At 37.1% G+C, this 21,854-nt stretch overlaps 1 long non-coding RNA gene across 6 annotated transcripts in view; it reads left to right on the top strand.

Annotated features, from left to right (window-relative positions):
* The window catches only part of LOC109447115 (calcium/calmodulin-dependent protein kinase type II subunit delta), a 473,975-nt gene that overhangs the window by 331,750 nt on the left and 120,371 nt on the right, over nt 1-21,854 (top strand). For all 6 annotated transcript variants that reach the window (XR_012497242.1, XR_012497241.1, XR_012497240.1 and 3 more), the window contains one exon: nt 18,583-18,650. This is a non-coding gene — a long non-coding RNA (calcium/calmodulin-dependent protein kinase type II subunit delta). The remainder of the gene's footprint in view (nt 1-18,582; nt 18,651-21,854) is intronic.

Below are 21,854 nucleotides of genomic sequence, written 5' to 3'. Positions count from 1 at the left end.
TTCTTTCTCATTTATTTTAAATCATCCTCTCCGAACTCACCTCATAGTTCAGGTTGCCAAAGCCCTTAAGTTCTAGCGGTCTGCTTTCCTTTTCTCACACCCTTCTCAAATATATTGCGGTGTTTGATCTAATGCCGGAGATGGACCACTAGGGAAATTTGGAAATGGAGCCACTCAGTAGTTTGTAACCAGAAAAAAAGGGGGGAATGTATAGTTTCAACAGTATTGCCTACCCAGACTATTTCATCCGGTTGTCAGAAAGTCGTATGCAAAAATCCCACCCATAATCCCATCATCCTGAAGCAACCATTGTCGCCATGTAGTCATGTTTTCTTACAGTCATTTTAATTTTTGTTTATCATGTAGTTCAGATCTACTGGTTATTTCATTTGTTTATACACATTTCCCCAAATACTTAAAGCCACAGAACTAATTATTTACATTTTCTTCTCACAACAGTTAGGTGTTTCCATTTTGTAAATGATTTTAAATGGGATCCAGAGAGGTTAGACGACTCACTTAACGTCACACAGAAAATGAATAATCAGACTAGAATATGGACCCCGGTTCCCTAGATTCATGCCTATATTTATTTTTACTGCAAACATAGCTGCGAAACTGTGTTGCCTGAATTATTCAGGTTAAACAGCCTAAATTTCAACTGGTATGTTAATGCATAATGCGGCCTGAACAGATTCATATCTGCAGGGCTTGAGCTTTAGCAATAAAGCTCTGGTTTCCTTGGCCCCAGCCAACTTTGATCCTGAAGAACATTCCAAGATTTCTTAAAAGAGTGAATCCACCTTGCTCAGATCCCCAATCTCCTACAAGTGAGATGCTGAAATGCTTTCCCTGGTCGACTCTGATGCAAACTGAATGCAAGATCCACACTGTACCTTGAAAACAGGTAGAAAATAGCTAGTGGGCTTCAAGAAGAGAAGTGTGTTGTTTTTGTTTTATGAGTTATAATTTGTGCAACTTTAGTTTTAGATCGTGTTGATTATTTTTTAATCTGCTAGTATGGTTGAACTATGTTTGATACTTTAATCTTTGTTGATGTTTGTTTGCTGAACACTTGTTTTCCTGGAATTAACACAAAATTGAAAATGGATTTCAAAACTATAAATAGAATTTAGTTATTTATTTTTCAAAAGTAAAAGTGCTTTCTAGACCAAGACAGGATGTCCTGTTCCAAATTCCAGTCAAGTCTACATCTTTGTAATTGAGTTATGACTCTGTAATAGCTGAATTTTATGATGGGAAATTCAGAAACCACCTTTCCATATCATATATCATGTATATATTTTTAAGAAAAAATGTTAATTACCTATTTCCTCCCTGGAATGTCATAGGTGTACTCATCATCACTCATTAGAATTGTTGAAAACCACTGGTGAGACCATAAGCATTTCCAAACCCTTTTCCTGTTCTCAATCATAGTTTCTCCATTGAAGTTCTGACTTGCAGCTGAAAGTGTGCCTTTCATCGTTTATCACCTAATTTTTGTCCGCTAGAAAAGGTTTATTTCTTGACCACAAACTCTCTTTTGGACAGGATACACTGAAAAAGGGATATCAAGGTACTTTACCTTCTTGCTTTCTTTTCATTATGAATCTATAAATTAGGTTCGGAATTGTCCCAGAATCACTAGTACATTCAAATTCTGTTCCAGATAAAATAAATCAAAACGTACCTATGGCTTATAACTATTTTGTCCCACTTTTTAAATTTGTCTCAACTTAGCTCTATGGCTGAAATATCACATAAACATATATAAGAAATTGCATATATAAATTAAAAACAAAGTTAAATGAATGTTCTAATTATAAAAATAATAAATTTCATTGTAGAATGCTTGACAAATATAGAGAGATAAAATAATCCCAGCATCCATTAAAAAATCTGCTAATATTTTTATGTATTTACTTTTAGATTTGTGGGTGTATATGTGTGCATATGTTAAAACAGCATACTGCATATACACACATTTTTGTATTTTGCTTTTTCACATAGCAGTATGATACAAGCATTTTTGTATCTTTAAAATGTTGTCAACATCAAATATTCCCTGGTTCAGCAAAATTTAAGAAAACAAACACTGGATTGACAGAAACCTTTTGTTTTATGTTGTTTCTGTCCCTCTCAGGAGGCAATGGTTAAAAAAAAAATGAATTTGAAGTCAAAACTGTCTTGGATTCTGATCCTGGTTCAGATATGAATCTTCAATGTATTAGTTATGTGACCTTAGATAGTTTATTCAAGTTCTTTAAGTTTCTCAGTCCTCTTTTATCACCATATTTTTGACCCTGTTTACTCTCTTCTACCACCCCTGCCCCCTTACCCTCTGGTAACCACTAAACTATTGTCTGTGTCTATTAGTTTTTGTTTCTTTGTTTGTCTTGTTCCTTTGTTGCTTTCAGTTTTATATCCCACATATCAGTGAAATCATATGGTTCTCAACTTTTTCTAGCTTTATTTACGGTGGCCAAGACATGGAAACAACCAAAATATACTTTGATAGATGATAAGATAAAGAACATGTGATATATATATATATATATATATATATATATATATATATATATACACAATGGAATACTATTCTTCCATAAGAAAAGATGAAATAGTGAATCCTCTTTTAAAGTGGAGTTAATAATACTTGTTTGATAGAGGAGTTATGATAATTAAGGAAAATGTATGTAAAGGTGCTTCTTAGGAGTGATGTGCAAGACAGATACATAAACAATACAAGCAGCTTTATAAGTGCTAAGATAGGATGCGTACAGGTTATGGGACTAGACAAAAGAGTCACCTGACTCAGACAGGAAGGGCAAAGGGCAGGATCAGATCAGGAAAAGTTACTTGATGGATAGTAGGAAGTAGCCAAGAGAGGTAATAGAGTTTAGGGTTGTCCAAAAGGCCAAATAGAAGCAAGAAATAGTTATACAAGGAGAGAATTTAGGAAAAGAGGCATAAGATAAGAATGCAGGAATAGGTGCTTAGGGCACAGGTTGAGTGGGGAGCACCCTAAGATCTTATAGTCTATGGAAATCTAGTCTCCAGATGAGGGGATTAATAGCCATATATAACCTACCTGAGAGAACCATTTTGATCTCTTCTTGTGGCTACTGTAGAAAAGTAGAAGAAAATTTTTACTTGTAGTCCTAAGACCTTAATATAATTACTTTCACATTTTGATATTTTGGGGTTACTTTTCTATACATAATTGTTTTTATATGGTGTGATTATTCTATGCATATAATTTAACATCTTTTTTCCTCAATTTCATGTTATACTGAAACATCTTCCGGCATTCTTATCAACCCTTGAGAAACATCATTTTTCATTATTGCATAATAGTTAGTTATAGAGATTTACCTTAACATATTTACTCCTTCTCCCATTTAACTTCTAAGTCTATTACAATTGTTTCCTAGTTTTATAATGTTATGGTAGGCATCTTTATCATCTTTTTTGCATATTTTACTCTAAGTCCTCAGGACAGACACTAAAGACCCAAATTATTGTGTTAACGGGAGAGAAGATTTTATTCAATTCCTCTGGGGCCCTGACTCACATCTCCTCTACCAGATCTCTCATTCCATCTGTGGCTGAAATGGGCCATTCTGGGCACACCTGAACTAATTTTGAATCAACAGTGTCTGACCTTAAGTGCACTGCACACCTTTGCTTTTTGCCCCCAACACCAGGAGACTTGTAGGTGCGTTTTCGGTTTGCGCACATGTGAAGCTTAGCAGTGTGGGGGCAATGAGCAGCCTCCCAAAGGCAACCCAGGACCAAAGGTTTGCTACAGGCTGATATTATGATAAATGCACTCACAATTTTTGGATAAACAATTTGTCTCTTGGGAAGTTGTGACAGAATCGATCCCTCATTTCCTGCAGTGGTAACTTTGGTGCTGCACCTAGAGTCTGACTTGTGCTCTTTCTCTATCTAACTCTGACTAATCCCTTATTCTTTTTCCCTGGAAACACTTTCTTGCAAGCTCTGGTTTTGGGAAAACCCAAGCTAAGGTGAACATTGTTAAGCATCACAATATACACATGCTGTAAAATTGCTTTCCAAAAGGTTGGTCATTCCTCATAACTTTATTCTCATGAAATCTGATATGTTAGCTTTCCCTGGGGGTGGAGCTCCTAAATTTAGACTGTACTTTACATAATATCTGAACAACAGACTCCTATCTTACTCCAACCATTTAGCGACAATAATGACTTGTCCTTTTCAAGTTGATTTGCACCTCAGCTCTAAAACCAATGAGAGCCAGGACAAGTTATGCATTAGGAGCTCTGCCCCCACTGGTAGACCTGACTGGAAAGGGTCTGTCTGTTGCCATATGCTCAGAATCCAATGCCTGGACGAAACAAAGTATAGCTCCTTTGCAAGCACAAGATCCCAAAAATGCAAACTGCCATGTTCTTTGAATTTTTCAATCTTACATTTCAATCTTGGCCCTGCTTTAGTCTTAGAGTCCAGAACCCCACAGAAGACCCAACACCATTGCTTGGGCCTTGCTCCTTTGCTGCATGAAGCCAAGAGTTCAGAGACAACCCCTGCCCAGTATTCTGCTTCTGGAATCTCCAGCCTTATTTTATCTGTATCTTCTTAAGCAAGGATTTCTGCTCACTCTTAACTTAAGACCCCTTCTGTTATTGACATCAGTTTGTTTGGAACCGCACTCATCTACACGAAATACATTAACTAAGCACCAAGCTGAGGGACTATTACAAAAGAAACAAACTAGAGGATGAAAAACAGACTAAGATGAAACAGAGATATGGATCTGGGTGAAAAATTAACTTGAGGGAGTCCAGGAGTAAAGATTCTTTGATCCTAGGCATGGAGTCCCTTTGGTGTGCACTTTACCACTGAGATGTCAGGCTTTCTTCACCAATGCCCACTTGGGTTTGAGGGGGAGAAGCACAAGCCCCTTATTTCTAGGCATGTCTAAAATGCCCTAGGTTAAAACAATTTCTGGAGAACAGTTACAAGTTACACATTATATCCTTTGCATTTTACTGAGTAAAAAGCCATACTTAGCTCACACGCTAAGATGAATAATTTTAATTCTTAAACTCTTTCGTTATTCATTCATTCATTCATTTAAGAGCTTCTCAGGAGAGGATAAAGAGGTCACATTCTATATAGAGATGTTTCTTATCTGATAACACTTTATTTAACCACACAGGCATGTGTCCTTGCTGGGACCTGACCACACTGAATTATTCATCATCAGAACTTAAAACTGTTTCTTTATCTAGAAATCCAACTCTTGCCTTGCACATACTATACAATCTGCTTGTGTACTTTAGAGACAATGGTGTAGTTTATTCTTCCAAAGTCACCTAATGTCCAAAGCATTCATCACAACTTGCAAATATATTTACTTTTCCTTGATTGCTTTCATCTAATTTTTTTTTCCAGCCTCTTTTCCTTCAGTGAGTAATTAACTGGAAAAAGAGACAGTTTCAATTGTCATTCTGTACTGGGTAATCCCAAACCTGTGATGTTCTCTGGTGCCAGCGGAATTCTCACTATCATTAATTTATTTGTTCAGCAAGTATTTATTGAATGTTCTGCCAGACAGAATACAGCAGTGCAGAAAATAAATGCGGTTCCTGTTCTCATAGGGACCAATTGTGATCAATTCTAGACATACCTACCTTTGGGTTTATGAGGGGCATTAATCTAATTATGGTACCAGAGAGAAGTTGGGAGGGAATTTTAGAACCGGCATTTAAACTTGGAAACCCAAGAAAGAATGCTCATCCTCCTAAACACATGGATAAATTGTCAAGGGATTGATAAACTCCAGTGAATTCAAGGCAGAATCTGAGGGTTTCTAGTCATGTTGAGGAGAAACAACAGTTTTTTCCTACCTCTGTCACCTTGGGCAATCACTTCATCACCCTGTATCTCATTTTGTCTCAAATATCCAATGAGGAAGGTAATAATTCTTATTTCATAGAGTTGTGAATATCAAATAACTAAATACATGGAAAGCACCCAGAGCAGAGAATGGCACTTAACAAGCACTCAGAAATATTAGCTATTTTTATTCTTGTTATTGATGCAACAAGGAGACTTGAGAGGTCAAGATTTTGGATTTGGGATTCAAGCAGGCAATTATCATCCATGAGTTTTGTTTAGAGGTAAAATTATATTATCTCTGTAGCTCAGGTAAGGGATAAGCAGACTACTGATAAAGTGAATGAGAGCCTGAATAGAAGCAGTTTAGTGGACTGGGGATGACAAGTTCTAGGAAGGTGCTATGACAGAAAGAGCACCTACCCCAGAGATGTTAAGTAAGAGTTCACAGAAGAGATGGCACATGAATTGAATTTCAGAGAATAAGGAGGATTTAGCCAAGAAGAGAGGAAAATTACAACTGTTAAGGAACAGAGTAAAGTGCATGAGAAATAACAAATAATTTAGTTTAGCTAGGGTGTAGGGTATATTTTGGGTAATGATGAAATAAAATACTAGAGAGGAAAACAAAGGTCGTATATGTAGAGCCTTCTATGCAGATTCCTAGTTAGGGGAGGCAACTAATGATAACAATACCATAATGTTAATGGATTAACCCAATGGAAGTTTGTTTCTGATAATTTAACAGTTTAATGTAGATATTCTATGAGTGACCTTCCATACAGTGATTCAGGAATCCAAGATACCTCAATATTGTTGCTCCATCATCTTGGGTACCTTAAGTATTGAAATCTTATGTTGAATTCTTGCATATGTGCTCAAGACAGGGAAGAGAGACAGTATATGGAAGGTTTTTATAGGTAGGCCTGTAAGTGGTGATCATCACTTTAGGTGACATTCCTTTGGCTAGAACTGGGTCACATGGCCACATCTAATTGCATGGGAGTCTGAGAAATATAGTCATCCTATGTGTCCAGGAGGACAAGAAATAGGGTTTGATGATCAACCCACAATAGTGTATTTTTTTAAATTGAAAATGACAGGCAGACTAAAAATTTTATGATTAGGAATGTGGGCTTTAGAATCAGACAGAACTAATCTTAAATCCTGCTTCTGCCACTTACCAAACCTCAAGTAAGTTATCAGCTTTTCTGACTTCCAGTTTTCCCATCTAAAAAGTTGAAATAGCAATAGTACCCATCTCATAAACTTATAGAATAAAAATGACTTAATGTCACTACCAGTTTATAGAGTGTTTTCCATGTTTCAGGTTCTAAGATGGCTTTTAAGAATATGTTATTTCACCTGCTCTGCTCAAAAACCAATAGAATCAATAGCACTGGGGACTCGAAAATGGAGCAATAACATATTTCTGGGAGAGTAGTAGGAAGGAAGGATTGCTAAAGCGATTACTTTGGTTCTTGCATATGAAGGCTGAGTGTGAGTGGCCAGACCTGCAGGGGTAAAGGGCACTCAGGCAGCGGGTACAGCACATACATATTCATTAATGTATTCATTCATTCAACAAATGGTAGTTGAATGCCAACTATATACCAGGCATTGTTTTAGGCAGAGAGGATTTAGCAGTAAACAAAATAAACACTGGACAACATCACGGAGCTTGGATCCTAATGGAGGAGACAAAAATATAAGCAAACATATAATATCAACTAATTATTAGTGTTAAAAAGAAAAGATAATTTTGATTTATAAGAATTAATATGGAGGAATCTCTGTGATAGTTTTTAAAGGAAAAAACGTAACTTACAGAGTTTTATGAATGGCATGGTTCTATTTTAAAATAAAATCCTTTAACTGAGGATATATACTTGTTTGCATGTACATGGAAAAAAAATGTCAAGGAATGTACACCAACTTGTTAACATTAATTATCTTGGGGGTTGGAGTTGGTGATGGGAAAAGGAGCAGAGCATGAAGTTTTTAAAAATATACTCAAATAATTTTGACAGCAGATAAAGTGAATTCAATCATTAAAAAACCTATGCCTGTGATATGTGAGCCTATTGATGGTCCATCTCCCAACAAGTTGTGTCATCAATAGTCTTATAAGAATAAGCAGCAGCAGATGAGGGCACAGTAGGGTTAAAGCCACAGTGTCAGATGTGCTCCAGCAACATATCCATCCGCAGCCATATTGAGCTGAGTAGGACCACTCAAACTGATAGTTTAAGCTGTTCTGGAAGTTGAAGGAGATGTTTGGTGCCACTGTGTCCTTCCCTGTCTACTACCCTAAATAAGTAGGCCTGTATTGTTATGTCAAGGGCCTGAAATCAGCAATGTACTGAGTTGTCCCTTGTGACTTAATTCAGAATTGGATCCATGCCCTTAATTTCAGAAACATTACACTATACATAAAATTTAAAAATCAAGGGTGATTGCTCCATTTAAAATGATATAATGGAAATATCTTAGGTTTGGGGCTTAATCCATGACTTTTAGCAGCTTTAAGAATTTAAACTTCATCGTTAAAGGAAACAAAATAGTACAAACTACAAAATGTAATTGTTAGGGTACAATGAGATTAAATAAGGGTCAAGTGAGCATATAGCATATACTAATCACAGCCTACATTTATTGACAACTTACTACGTGCCAGGTAGTATGCTAAATGTTTGACAAGAGCTATGCATGCTCTTAAGGGACAAATTGGTTAAGTACCTAGGATTTCAATTTATATAGGTCAGACTACACTATGCATTACTGCCTTTCAGATAACTAGCAAGGGACTACATACTTAGCTGTTGCTTTTATATTGTTGTTGTTATTGCAGCATCTTTCTAAGCCTAACATGTCTATTCTATTTGGATCTTTCAGATTTTTGTCTCTTTGGGCACCATCAACCACCCCTTCTCTTAAGTGATCACAGGGCACCCAAGAATAGAGACACATGTTTTAGAGCAAGGCATTATGCTATAAGCATTTTATAAATGTCCCCTTAGCCAGCATCATAAACTATGAAGTAGGAATGGTTTTTCCATTTCTAAGATAGGGAAACCATGGCTCAGAGAGTTCACTCACATGGCCAGAGTCACAAAACCAATAATTACATCTCATTCTAATTCCCGTGAACTTTCCACTTAGTCATAGACTTCTGTGTATAGCATGCCATTCCTAGGATTAAACACATTAAGCCTGCATTTCCTAACTTGTGTGCTAAGGCACCCCAGCGTTCTACAGCTAACTTTTGATATTTTCAAGAATAGCTCAGTGATACTCACTATCTTTCAGAGACCCCATGAACAACTAGCTCCAGTTGGTTCAGAGTTTCAACATTAGATCACACTGCATTCCTTTTGATGATGTCACATCATTGCAAAGCTAGGGTTTTTATTTAAGCACAAGTACCAGGTGTGTGGGAGGGGGAGGTATATGGGAACTCTGTACTTTCCACTTAATCTAGCTGTGCTCCTATAACTGCTCTTAAAAATAAAGTCTCTTAAAAACAAAATAAAACCTAACACCCCATGAAAATTAATGTGAAACAGGAAGTGAAAGTGGTGGTGTCTAGTCCCATTCCAAAGTTAGAGAAGTTATGCAGTGCCCAAGAGGCACACGCTTCCCCTTAGTGAGTAATTTTGTTTATATAAAAATGAAATAAAATATTTTCTTTTCAATATATATGTATGTGTTTGTTTTTTTCAAATAACTACTAAGTACTTAGAATATGAATACTTATTTAGCTGTTTGTATCCAACTGCTTAACAAACAGAATTTCTTTCAGCTGTGAAAAAAATTACTGTGACACAAAGGGTGCCATGAACCAAAACCATTTGGGTTTGGTTCCCACTTACTTGTGTGAAACCCCTTCAAGATTAGAAATCTGAGTGAAATGTCTCTTTTTGTCCTGTTTGAATTTTGTATTTTGAATATTTACTAGTGACATTTGGAAAGCAAAAGCCACTAGCGTCATTTACTCTGAGAATGACACATGGTCTATCATATATCACTTCTTTTGCTTGGACACACATTCAGCACATAATTTTATGTTTCATATTCATAATCGTTTTTGCATTTTCTACCCTGGCTACATTACATAGCCCTTAAAGGCATGAATGACTTATGCTCTTGTGCATGTGTGCATATATTATACATAAACTTGTTCTAAGCATAGGAAAAACTTGGATATACATTGCAGGGTTAATAATGGTTACCTCTAGGGATGTATTTTATATAAATTTTAAGTGGTCAGATTATAAATGGATTTGATTGTTTTTCTGCATGTTTTTCAGCATTTTGCAAATAGGTAGTTTTTAAGACATTTTGGTTGATGAATATAGCTGTGTAATGGGTCCTATTGCCCTTCGCACAGACAGCTATGGAAACTGCCTCTGGAATAAAGATTTGGGATGGCTTCCTTAGATTTGTTCTCAGCAATCAAGCCAAATTTTATTTAGCAACTTTGGTATGCCAGGCACTGTGCTACTTGCTTTCACATATTATTATTTTATTTACTTCTCACAACTGCCTCAGAAGGTATTATTGTCTTTATTTTACAAATAAGGAAACGGAGATTCAGTTCAAAACTCTTGGATTCTTGTCTGGTGACATTAACACTTTGAAACTTAAGCCAGTCACAAAAACCACACATTGCATTGATATACCATGTCCAGAATGGAGACAAAAAAGTAGATTACTATTTGTCTGAGGCTGTGTGTATATGTCAATGTAGAGGTAAGGGTAACTGAGGAAGCAGTAGTGTCTGCTAAAAGGTATGGATTTTCTTTTTGGGATGTATACTGTGAATATACTAACATTCAATGAGTCATACACTATAAAAAGTTGAATTTCATGGTATGCGGATTATATTTTACTAAAGCAATTTGAAAGAAAAAAACTCAAGCTCTCCACTGTTTTAAGCTTCAAGGACAATTTCAGTAGTGTGTGATGAACTTTCATGTTGCAGCTGAATCTAAAGAACTAAGAAGGATCCCAGGAAATGCTTAAAGGCAGTAAACTCTACCCAGAAAAAAACATTTTCTTGTCAGATTATCTATTCATCTTTGAAAAGTATCACAGCACCTTCTAAAAATATAATTAGAAATTGGAATATTTTGAGTGCAGCGAGGCCAGGCAAAGGGTGTTATTTAAGTCATTGCATCCCACATCTTGCATGGAACCTAACACATAATGCCTACTCAACAAATGTTTGCACAGTTGAACGTATATCAGTGATATTCAGTGATGATAGTCTCTTCTGGGGAAGAAGAACACTTTTATAGAAAGAATGGCATGTTTTCCTCAGATACTTTGAAAGAGGCACATTACCCATTTGTGTTTCTAACCCACTCTTTGGGTTCCAAATAAGTGACTGAAATCTTCTTTGTCATTACTGTTTAATTACCATGGAACCTCTAATCCATGCCAGAAATTCCTCACTGCCCATATTTCTTTCTACTTCAGAATGCGTATCTAATAGCAACCAATTACTTTTCCTATTTTCTCACTTGGAATCTGTTTGAGGAGCTGGGAATTGCTATCGAACAAAATCGGTAACATCTGTGATGAAGGGCAGTGAGTGGGGAGAGGTAGTGGGCTAGACAGATTTCCTGCCTGGTAAGGCTCTTTTCCTCCACAGAGATTGCTCTGGGATGGTTACATGTAAGGCCTCCTCTGACTTTTCCAATGTCTTTCCACCCCTTCCTACCCGCCGTTTTTCTCTGAGGGGGGAAAAATAATTTGGTGTTTAAGAGGTCAAGTGGCTTCAAGGAACCATTCCAGCCTTCTGAAAAGTTTCCGTTTCAAACACATGAAAAGTAATTCCAAAGGAATAACCCCAACTCTGCTTTGTTTCCAGGTATGGCTTTGATTTTCATGTTGGCATGCATCGAACACACTGTTAATTGGGCTCACGAAGCAGGGTTCAATACTTGACCACTAGTGCTTTTTCACATTTGGCCATGACAGAGCTAATGCTGGAGCTGGAGCTTCGAAAGATTCGAAACCACATTCATTCTTATAATCACCTTTAAACTATACAGGCTAGGTCTTTTATCATATCCAAAAACACAATTTTGTACTTGGAAAACATATCCAAGACAGAACGGTGTTAGGTGATTTTAAGAAAACAAGGGAGAGGATATGATCCTTTAAACTGTATTAAATAATTTGTTCTGGATTCTTCACCCTTATTTTATTTTTAAACAAACGTCTATTCTGTGTTATTTGGCTCAACTGGTGTCTTGGTACATCTGCAGTTTTCAGAAAAGGCGAGTTCAAGGATGGAAAAGATGGTTTTGTTTTGGGGAACTCATTTTGTTGTTATTGAACAACTTCTGCTCTTCAGAGCAGACAACACAAGTGTTAAGGAGCGGCTGATAAATTATTCATACCACTAATGATGAATCTGAATCTTCCTGGGGAATGCTGTGACTTATTTCTCTTCCTTGTAAAAGACGAAACCACTTTTGCAGACATTTCTGGCACACCTGCATGCTTGAGGCAATCAGGTGTCATGTATTCCTGACACACATCCCTCTTCCCCCCATTCTCCAGGCTATGGTTTTAAAATAGAAACCTCTGGATATTTGGCCTTTGTATGATAGACATACTTTTCTGAAATGAATTCACCAGGTCGAGGGAGAGGGAACTCATCCATAAGCTACTTATGATTAAGAATCTGACACCACGGATCACATCAATATCTAAATTACCAGCTGCAGGTACACATGCCCTTCAAACTGCAGAAATGTTAGGCGCTTAGATAACATTAATAAGGAGACTGTGCTATTGATGTGAAACTCAATGAGTAGTATTTATTGAGAGCGTATTCTAAGCTAAGTATTTGGTGTGCTTTACCTCATTTTATCCTCATAACAGTCTTATTTTGCTAACAAGAAAACTGAGTCTTAAATAGGATATTTTTTTTTTTGCCATATTACTCAGCTAGTAAGTGGTAAAACTAAAAATTGAATCAAGAATATTACTCCAAACCCCATGTTAACTATACAGCTGCCTACTATGTCCTATTATTGTGGCAAGCAGGATGCTACGTGTTGGGAGTATAAAGACATGTAAGTCATTGCTCCTGCCCTCAGTGAGTTTACATTTTAAACTCATATCCTTTGATTATACTCTTCATTCACTGAAAGAACATGCCTTGAGTACCCACAAGTGTCAGCTTCTGTGCTATGCAATGTCTGGTATGATAACTCTATTTTCAGACAACAAAATTTCGGCCATGTCATCTGACGTGGAATTTGAATAATTATTTGGAATATAATGAGGTGGAATATGTGAATTGGGAAGTTTGGGCACTGCTTGAGAAGAGGAAGAGGAAGAGGGAAGAAAGGCGAGATGGAGGGACCAGCTATCAAGAAAACAGAAGCTACTGAAACTGAAGGAATGACTATCTTGGAGTTTTCATTCTGAAGAAAATTGGGCCATGTTCGGATGAGATGGATGTTGTCAGTCTCTGGCAGCCTTATGTAGAAAATAAACTTTTCATCTGGACTCAGGATTGGCAAGTAGAGAAGTTGGAGCATGGTAGAAGCCAAAGTTCTGCCAAATACTTTTGAAAGTTGCTGAAAAACCTGGCAGTTCGTGAGCAAGGAACTGAGGAGGTGACAAGCACACAATGCCCTTCTCCTCTGCTTGAGACATCTGTGGTGTGGACTATCTCAAGAGTAAAGCAGGAAGAGGTGTGAGGATAGAGCTTATTACAACCTCCCAGTCACTCTTTCCCATGCCAAGTGGCTAGAAATGGCAATGTCTATTCTATTCGGGTGTTGTGTATCATCTTTCCAACAGGCAACATTTTTGTCGGAAAACTGTTGGCAAATTAACTTTGCACTAATGCAAATTGTTTCTGCCCTTTGATAGTAGGAAATGTCACTTTCCTTCATTGCTAAGAACAAGTTTCAGATTCCAGTTTTCAGTTCTGACTCTTCCATGGCTTTTCTAGGAAGAGGAGACCAAAACAGTCATTCGGTGAGAGGACTTTTATTCACAGTCTCTGCTGCGGTGTCATTAGTCGAACTACTCTTTTCAACGAGATGTAGAAAATTAGAAGGGAACTATTTCCCTCTCTTTCCAAGGAAAGTAGAAAAAAAAAATAGAGGCATTTTTTTCATAAATGACAAGAGACAATCAGAGGAGAGGCACATTTGCTTTCGCTCAAATATAGGAAAATGCAGCCTGAGGTCTTCTTGTGAGGCTAGGTCTCTTCAAGGAGATTAGTTCAACTCACTGGACTTTTGAGTGATTACCCAGTCTGTGTTGGGCCCTGTGCAAGGTGACACGTGGGTCAATTAGGCTAGACTACTGTGTTTCCCCGAAAATAAGACCTAGCCTGACAATCAGCTCTAATGCGTCTTTTGGAACAAAAATTAATATAAGACCTGGTATTATATTATATTATATTATATTATATTATATTATATATATTATAATATATATTATATTATATTATACTATACCCAGTTTTATATTACTATAAAACTGGGTCTTATGTTAATTTTTGTTCCAAAAGACGCATTAGAGCTGATTGTCAGGCTAGGTCTTATTTTCAGGGAAACATGGTAGGTTATGCTGCAATAAAAAAACACTCCTCGTCTCAGTGGATTAAAACCAAATGTTTCTTTCACATTCAAGGTACATGTCCAATACAGGTTGACATGTATTTGCTCATCATAGTCACTAGGGATCCATCTCTACATGTCCTTCCACAGTCACCATGACAGGAAAAGGAGATAGGAGGAATCAGTAACAATGTATCTTAAAGCTTCTGCCACAGGTTACAGACATCACTTCTGCTCCTATTGCCTGGTCAAAGGAAACCACTTGTAACTTCAAGGTGGTGAGAGAATGAAATCCTACCTTTTGCATGGAAGGAAAACCAGAAGTATTTGGTGAAAACTCTGAAGATTATTATCATAAGCAAACCTAGGACGCAGACCCCGACCCCTCACATACACTCACATGGGCGACAGGATTAAAAGGGGAGGTATGCATTGTTCCATCTCACCTGGACAAGAAGAAAAGTGAAGCTTGGGAGTGAGGCGTATATGCAAAAAGTTGATAAATTGATATTATATTTTATTAGCTTTAGGAAAACACTAATGAAACCCTTAATTTATCTATGTATTCCTTGCTTAGCTAATGTGTCATACAGTTAATATAGATGAGAACTGTACTAGAGGATTTCCATGGATTATTTCATTTAATCCCCTCAAAATCTTTGTGTACTATATACTATTTTTATTTACATATCTTAGTATTACTATGGATTCATGGATTTCTTTTTCATTCAGTTATTCATTTTTGATGATTCAGTTGTCCCAGATTCAAACCAAAGGAACCACTTCAGGCTGACTCCTGTCTTTTTCTTTTCAGTCAACTTTATGGAGAAATAATTTACATACAATGAAATGTATCCACTTTAAGTAATCCTAAGGACAGTTAACTAAATTGGTATTAGAACTCAACATCATTGGTGGTGGGGAGGGGTGGTGGAATTTAATACTAGTTTTTAAGAATGCCTAGACATGTTAGCCATATTAAATGAAAAATTATCACAACAGGTTTTAAATACTCAATCAGAAAATTTTATGAAGCACAGGAGGAAAATGTGAGCGTTTAGATGCTCTTCATCATCTTGTAATTCTAATCTGTCTTCTCTAGTGTCATCTTCTGCCTGGTTTTACCCTGTGACCCAGCTATACTGTGACTGTTCATACTTTTGGGCCTTTGCATATATTATCCTATGTGATGCCCATTTTGCTCGTCTTTCTGGAAAAGTCCAAGTTTATTTTTTAATTTTAAGACTGAGTTCAGTCATCACCTCTAGAAAGCTTTCCCTGAAACCCTTTTCTCATATGCTGCCTTCACATATTTCCACCAAAACAATGATCATGTTCTGTCATAATTCTTAGTCTCTGAATTCTTATAGGGAGAGGTTATTTTCACCTGTGTGTCTTTAGTACCTTACAAATGGTCAGATTCTCACTGTTTGTTGAATGAATAAATTGAATGAATGGTCATGCTAATGTTATGACAGAACATTATTCTGTTTTTGGAGGGGGATCTCTATAAGTACAAGCTCTTGATTTCAAAAATGCCTCAACCAAAAATAGCAGTTGGCCAACAGACTAAAGCAGATAAGCTCAAGTTGTTTAACTAAATGTAAATGCTCAGCCTGGTGGTAGAGTACAGACTTACAGGTAAGAGGCATGAACCAGAAAATCTAGTCCTGAAACTGAATGTTATCTTGGTCCATTTCCTCATATTTTGAATCTTAGTCCTTTTAAAATGGAGATGGTCAGGGAAGTTGTTTTTTTTTGAGAAGAAGAAAGTTAGTTTGTATGAATATCCCAACATACGTTAATGCTCAATAAGGAGCAGCTGTTGTAGGGGGTTCCTTTGCACTTTTAGAAACGATCCAAAGTTGTCATTCTGAGACCAGCCTTTCCATCTCTATAGGGTGTTGTGAAATACATTAAAGAATGACTTTATGCCTTAAAAGACGATTGCTTTGAAGAACTGGACCGATGACCATCTAGATTAGTAAATACCACACAAGTAGGTAGAGCATATGCCTGTACTATATGTAAGGTACAACCATTTTCCCATTTTGGCGAACGGCACATCTATTCACCTTCTCCAGTTTTACAGAGTGGATCAAGGGTTCTGACAGTTCATTTCTTCCAGCCAAGCCTGACATCAAATATGCCTGCATTCATTGCTTTCACAAATAATTAGGTGTTGAAAGCTCTGACTAGAAGGATTAGAGATATGAATAACAACTTGACAGATCAAATCAAATACATTCTGATTTGATTACATTACTAAGTCAATTATTATTTCTTGTCACATTAATTATGGCAAGAGTTATAAAATGTGTCTTCCAATAATTTCCTAACTAAATCATAATGGCTATATCCTTGTGGTAAATCTGTGTAAGATCAAGGGTACATCTCTGTGTCGACAGTGGGGGAGGGAGTGGAAGGAAGGAAGGATTTCGTTATTAATTTATTTATTGAATATTTGTTAAGCACTCATTCTGTGGTAGGTACTGCACTTTGTTATGATGTTAGGGACACAAAAATGAAAAGATTAAGTCCCTGCTATCCTCTAGGAGCCCACAGCTCTGAGGGTGAGGCAGGCTCGTAAAAAGACAAATTGTTTTTAAGTTGCAAGAGAGAGGTGAAAGGCACAGTAAGAGAGTAGAGAGAGACTTAACTGTGATGCTGTATTCAGAGAATGCTTACAGAGAATTTTCTGCATCAATTCTACCCAGAAACTGGCTAGAAGATAGTTCGCTGAACAAGATCATTGCTATTAGAATAAATGGCCCAGAAACATACTGGGAGGATGCACCAAGAACAATTACATTGTCACTCTGCCCCCAAAAACCAAAATTTTTAATGAGACTAAGAGGCACTTAATGCTGAGTCAATATTTAAAGGCTCACTTTGGTGTCTGAGTGTGTACTTACATGCATGCATCCTTGAGTTTGAGGGTCCCGTGAGCCCAGCACATGGCTAAGCACATCCTATTACCCGAGGTCACTTAATCCTCACATTTTCTTCTTGAAGCAGATAGAACATTGAGAAATAGCAGGATTGAGTAGCATAGCATGATCACACAGCGAGCTAGCCTGTGACAGCAATGAGATTCAGACTGGGTCACTACTGATTTAAAAGACCATTCCATTGTGGTTATGGACCAACGTAAAATGTAGACACTACTTTTCCCAAGGTGGGTCTGAGCGAGTAAGTGACTTGTTCAGGACCATAAAGAACTTAGTGGCAGAGTTGGAATTTGAATTCCAAATGCACAAGCTGCCTCCAAATAACTTTGTTCACTTTCTAACTATGTGATCCAACACATGTATGATAATTAAGTGAGTGCTGCAGAGCAGACCCAATAGTTTTGAGAAAAACCAACTGCTCTATGTAGAAGTTCTACAAGAATGTAAAGTCAAATTCCAGACACTATACTTTCTCGTTTAATGGAGGAAAGTAGGGGAAAGAGAAAGGGAATCAATTAAACACTCTGCTAAAAACAACAACAATTTTTCAATTGGGTTGTTTGTTTTGTTGTTCTTGAGTTGCATGATTTCCTTGTATATTTTGGATATTAGCCCCTTATCGGAGGCACTGTTTGCAAAAATCTTTATTCAGTTGGTTGCCTCTTTATTTTGTCAATGGTTTCTTTTGCTGTGCAGAAGCTTTTAAATTTGATATAGTCCCATTCTACACAATGGGATTTACAGATGATGTAATACAGAATTGTACACCTGAAATCTATGTAACTTTACTAACAATTGTCACCCCAATAAACTTTAATTAAAAAAAGAACAAGAACAATTATTATAATGATAGTGTAATATCATAGGTGTCTGCCATGAACCTGTCATATATTATCAAGCATTGTAAGCATTTTACACTGATTAATATATTTAATATTCATAAGAAGTAGGTTCCATTATGATTCTCATCCTATGGAAGTGGGAACTGAGGATCAGAGAGGTTAAATCTCTAGGCTTACATTGCAAAAGTAAAAAGTGGCATAATAGTCATTCAAATCCTCATGCTCATTTAACATTGGATGTAATCCATTTCTCATTTAACATTGGATGTAATCATATGCAATTTTTTCATTGCCATTTTCCAGATGAGTAAACTGAGGCTCTGAGAAGGAGAATGAAAGGACCAAGGAGTCACCAATTGCGAACGGCAAAGGTAGGATTTTAAAGCTATGACTAGTCAGCACTAGTCACCTGCTAGACTAGAAGGACATTAAAAAGTACACTTAGATATCAACCAGATCTTCATGAGATCCATATAACATGGTGGAAACATAAAGGTTTCCTGCTTTTGAATTTATTAGTCATAGATTGAGTTACTCTATTTGTCAGTCCCCTTTTGTCCCCAGCTCCTTTCAACTATGAATAAAGATTTCAACCATGGGTAAGTCCTACCTGTTTATATGAATTATCCTTAACCCAAACAGACCATGCCATAGCAGCCTCACGCCAACAGGTTAGAACTAGAATTTATCTTACTTCTTTTAAGTGGTATCCACAGTGTGAAATCTGTGCTCGAGAGCCTATGAAGCAAAACCTCTAGAGCTAACTGCATGTGTTCAAATTTTGGTTTAGTTCATTCCTTTCTGTGTGACCTTGGGCAAACTATTGATCCTTTCTGGGATGCACATTTTCCTTTTGCCCATCACAATTAAGGGTAAAGGCCCACCTCTAGCCATGACCTCAAACCCTGATAAGACCTCTAGACCAACTCACTGAATCCTTACTTGCTGCCTAAGACTTTCAGATAAACTTCCAGATCTCTCTTTCTATGTGCTTAGGCCATTTGCTGGGGCACTGTGTCACAAAATTTTATATCTGAAATCATGACGAGGCCATCCTCATGACTTTAAGAACTGGCACAGATTCTTAATCTCCATGAATATCAAAATGAAAGAAGACAAAGCCTGAGCTTTCACACTCACTTACTACATGATACCGACTCCTGTTAAATCCACTCAAAGAGGAGTCCCACACTGCAGTTCTACTACAGCTCTGCCCGCACCTGGTTTCTATCCCGTTCTCAGCATCTGCCCAAGATGCAAGGACTACTTGCTGTTGAATATCACTTAAAGTATGTTGATAACCAGCCAAAGACAGTCCAGAGAAAGTCATCTAGTGTTCTATCCTTGGACTTCTCTTATCCAGTATTTTGTATGAAAACATTTCTGTTTCTGGGTAAGATTACAAAAGGCATGAATCTAACATCTGAGGAGGCATTTTAAGGTAAATTAATGTACTGGATATTGATAGAATTTGCATGGGAACTAAGTTACCTTCCCATTTTAGGACCTCATTTTCTGTAATTCCGCTTATTGGGATTTTCTGGGAATAAGTTATTTCATTTATAAAATAAAATTGTAAAACCTTACTGTTTGAATTAGGAGATCAGTAAAAATGATGTCTCAAGATGTCATCCAATTGTAGAATATATGTTTATGGGATTGATAGTTTTATATGTTGTGGCTTTTAATGACTGCTTTGGCTGAACCTACTTCAGCATCCAAGATTATGCAACAAATGCTCACTCACTTTTTAGCACTAACATAATTGGTCTCTTACTGAGTTCATTTTGCTCTAATTTTCCAGATTTTATATATTAATTCTGTATTTTGCCAAAAGTTGAAAGTCTTTCCAATAATCTGCACTCAAGTGGGAGGTAGAGCTTTCTACATGTAGGGGCTGAAACAACTTGGTCCAAATGGTTGATGCCACAGGCAAACTATCCAAAGATCGTGTGCTTGAAAATTATGACTTTTTTTCAGGATTTTACAGTGCATTATTTGTTTTGCGGACTATTCAGTATGCATTGCACCAACACTAATTACGACACTAATAAGTCAGCGTGTTACCAAGATGTTTTGCCGTTATAATTACAGCCACATGTTGTTGTCCTTCCTCAAATAGTCCAGGCTTAATTGCATCATTTTTCAAGAGAATTTATGTGGTGCAGCTTAATTCAAAATTAGTACATGAATAAATGAAGTGCAAACGACTTTCTGTACTGACTCACGTACAGCATAAATGTTCTGGAGAGGAGAGTAGCCAAGCATTCATGTTCCCAGTTGTTGGTGGCAATTTCCACAATGAACCTCCAGTGGTAATTTATGGAATGGAGGTCACAAAATGGCAGAGAAATCTGGGTGGATATGTAGAAAGCGTGCTGTGCAAGGAATTAGGAGTACGGGTCCTAGTTCCTGCCATTTATTTGTCGTATCACTCTTGGGAATTTATTTTCCTTTACTGAGGCCTCAGTTTCCTCATCTGAAAATTTAGAAAATTGTTTGAGAGATCTCTGTTTTTTTCTAGCTTTCTCTTCTAATAATGGATTATTTCTACTAGTGTAGTTCTGTGGATGTAATAATAAAAGTCGGCCGGACCTTAAAAATGAATACTGTTCTTTCTCATGCTAAAAATGAACAATGATACCAAAAATGGAAACAACAGAAGCCATTTGAATGCTGCATTCTATAAATTATCCCTATTCTTGACATCTATATAACCTCTCCCTCATACTTCCATCACACTTCCTCACACACATTTTTTTCCTTCCATCTCTTCCTTTTTCCTTCCTTCCTGCTAGTAAAGTTGACCTTATGTTTATGGGTATGCACATATTTCTATCCTGGTCTTTGGAAGCTGGTCTCACACTGTTGATAGCCTTATATGTTGGTGTGAAAGAAAGGTCATTTCATGTGCCCTGCCATGCACACTTAGATTGTTCTTTGGTTTGTGATTTTAAGTTCTATGTTTTAAACTAAATTCTGCTGGTTATCAGGTGGTGTAGAACTTGTCCCAGAAGGTAAACTCTTCCCTTTCTTCCATATCACACTCAGGTAGAGCAGCAAGCTGTGGTTGGATGAGAAAAAGAATAACAATATAGGTCTAAGAGCTCCTTTTAACCACTCATGTTTTATTTCTGCGAAGAACCTGGGTTCAAGAGAGTTTTTGTTTTGTTTTATTTTTCTCACAAGACTGAGTAGAAAGACAGGAAGGATAGAAAAAGAGAAATAACTATCAACAATCATATGCTGTTGAGGGGCTCAAATTGCACTCTGTTTCTGCGCCATTCGGATAAATCTCTGAAACTTGGTTTCCTCATCTGTCAATTGGAGATAATCTTACTCACATGATGAAATGAATAACATATAGAGCATGTGCCCCACAAGACTCCTAGAACATGTTGGCTTCCTCAGTCCTTAAAGGCAAGCCAGTAAATACATGTAGTTGGTGGTAAAAGAGTCGCCAAAACTACAGAGGTGGAAAAACAAGGTGTGCCTGGGGACCCCCAAAGTAAAACTGAAGTTTCATGGCAGTGACAAGTAAGAAGCATAGAAGGGTAGGTAAGGCTCAGATCTCA

Source organism: Rhinolophus sinicus, linkage group LG06 (genome assembly GCF_036562045.2).
Source record: "Rhinolophus sinicus isolate RSC01 linkage group LG06, ASM3656204v1, whole genome shotgun sequence".
NCBI classification, from domain to species: domain Eukaryota; kingdom Metazoa; phylum Chordata; class Mammalia; order Chiroptera; family Rhinolophidae; genus Rhinolophus; species Rhinolophus sinicus.
Note: the sequence above shows the minus strand (reverse complement) of the source record. Positions and strands in the feature narration are given on the sequence as shown.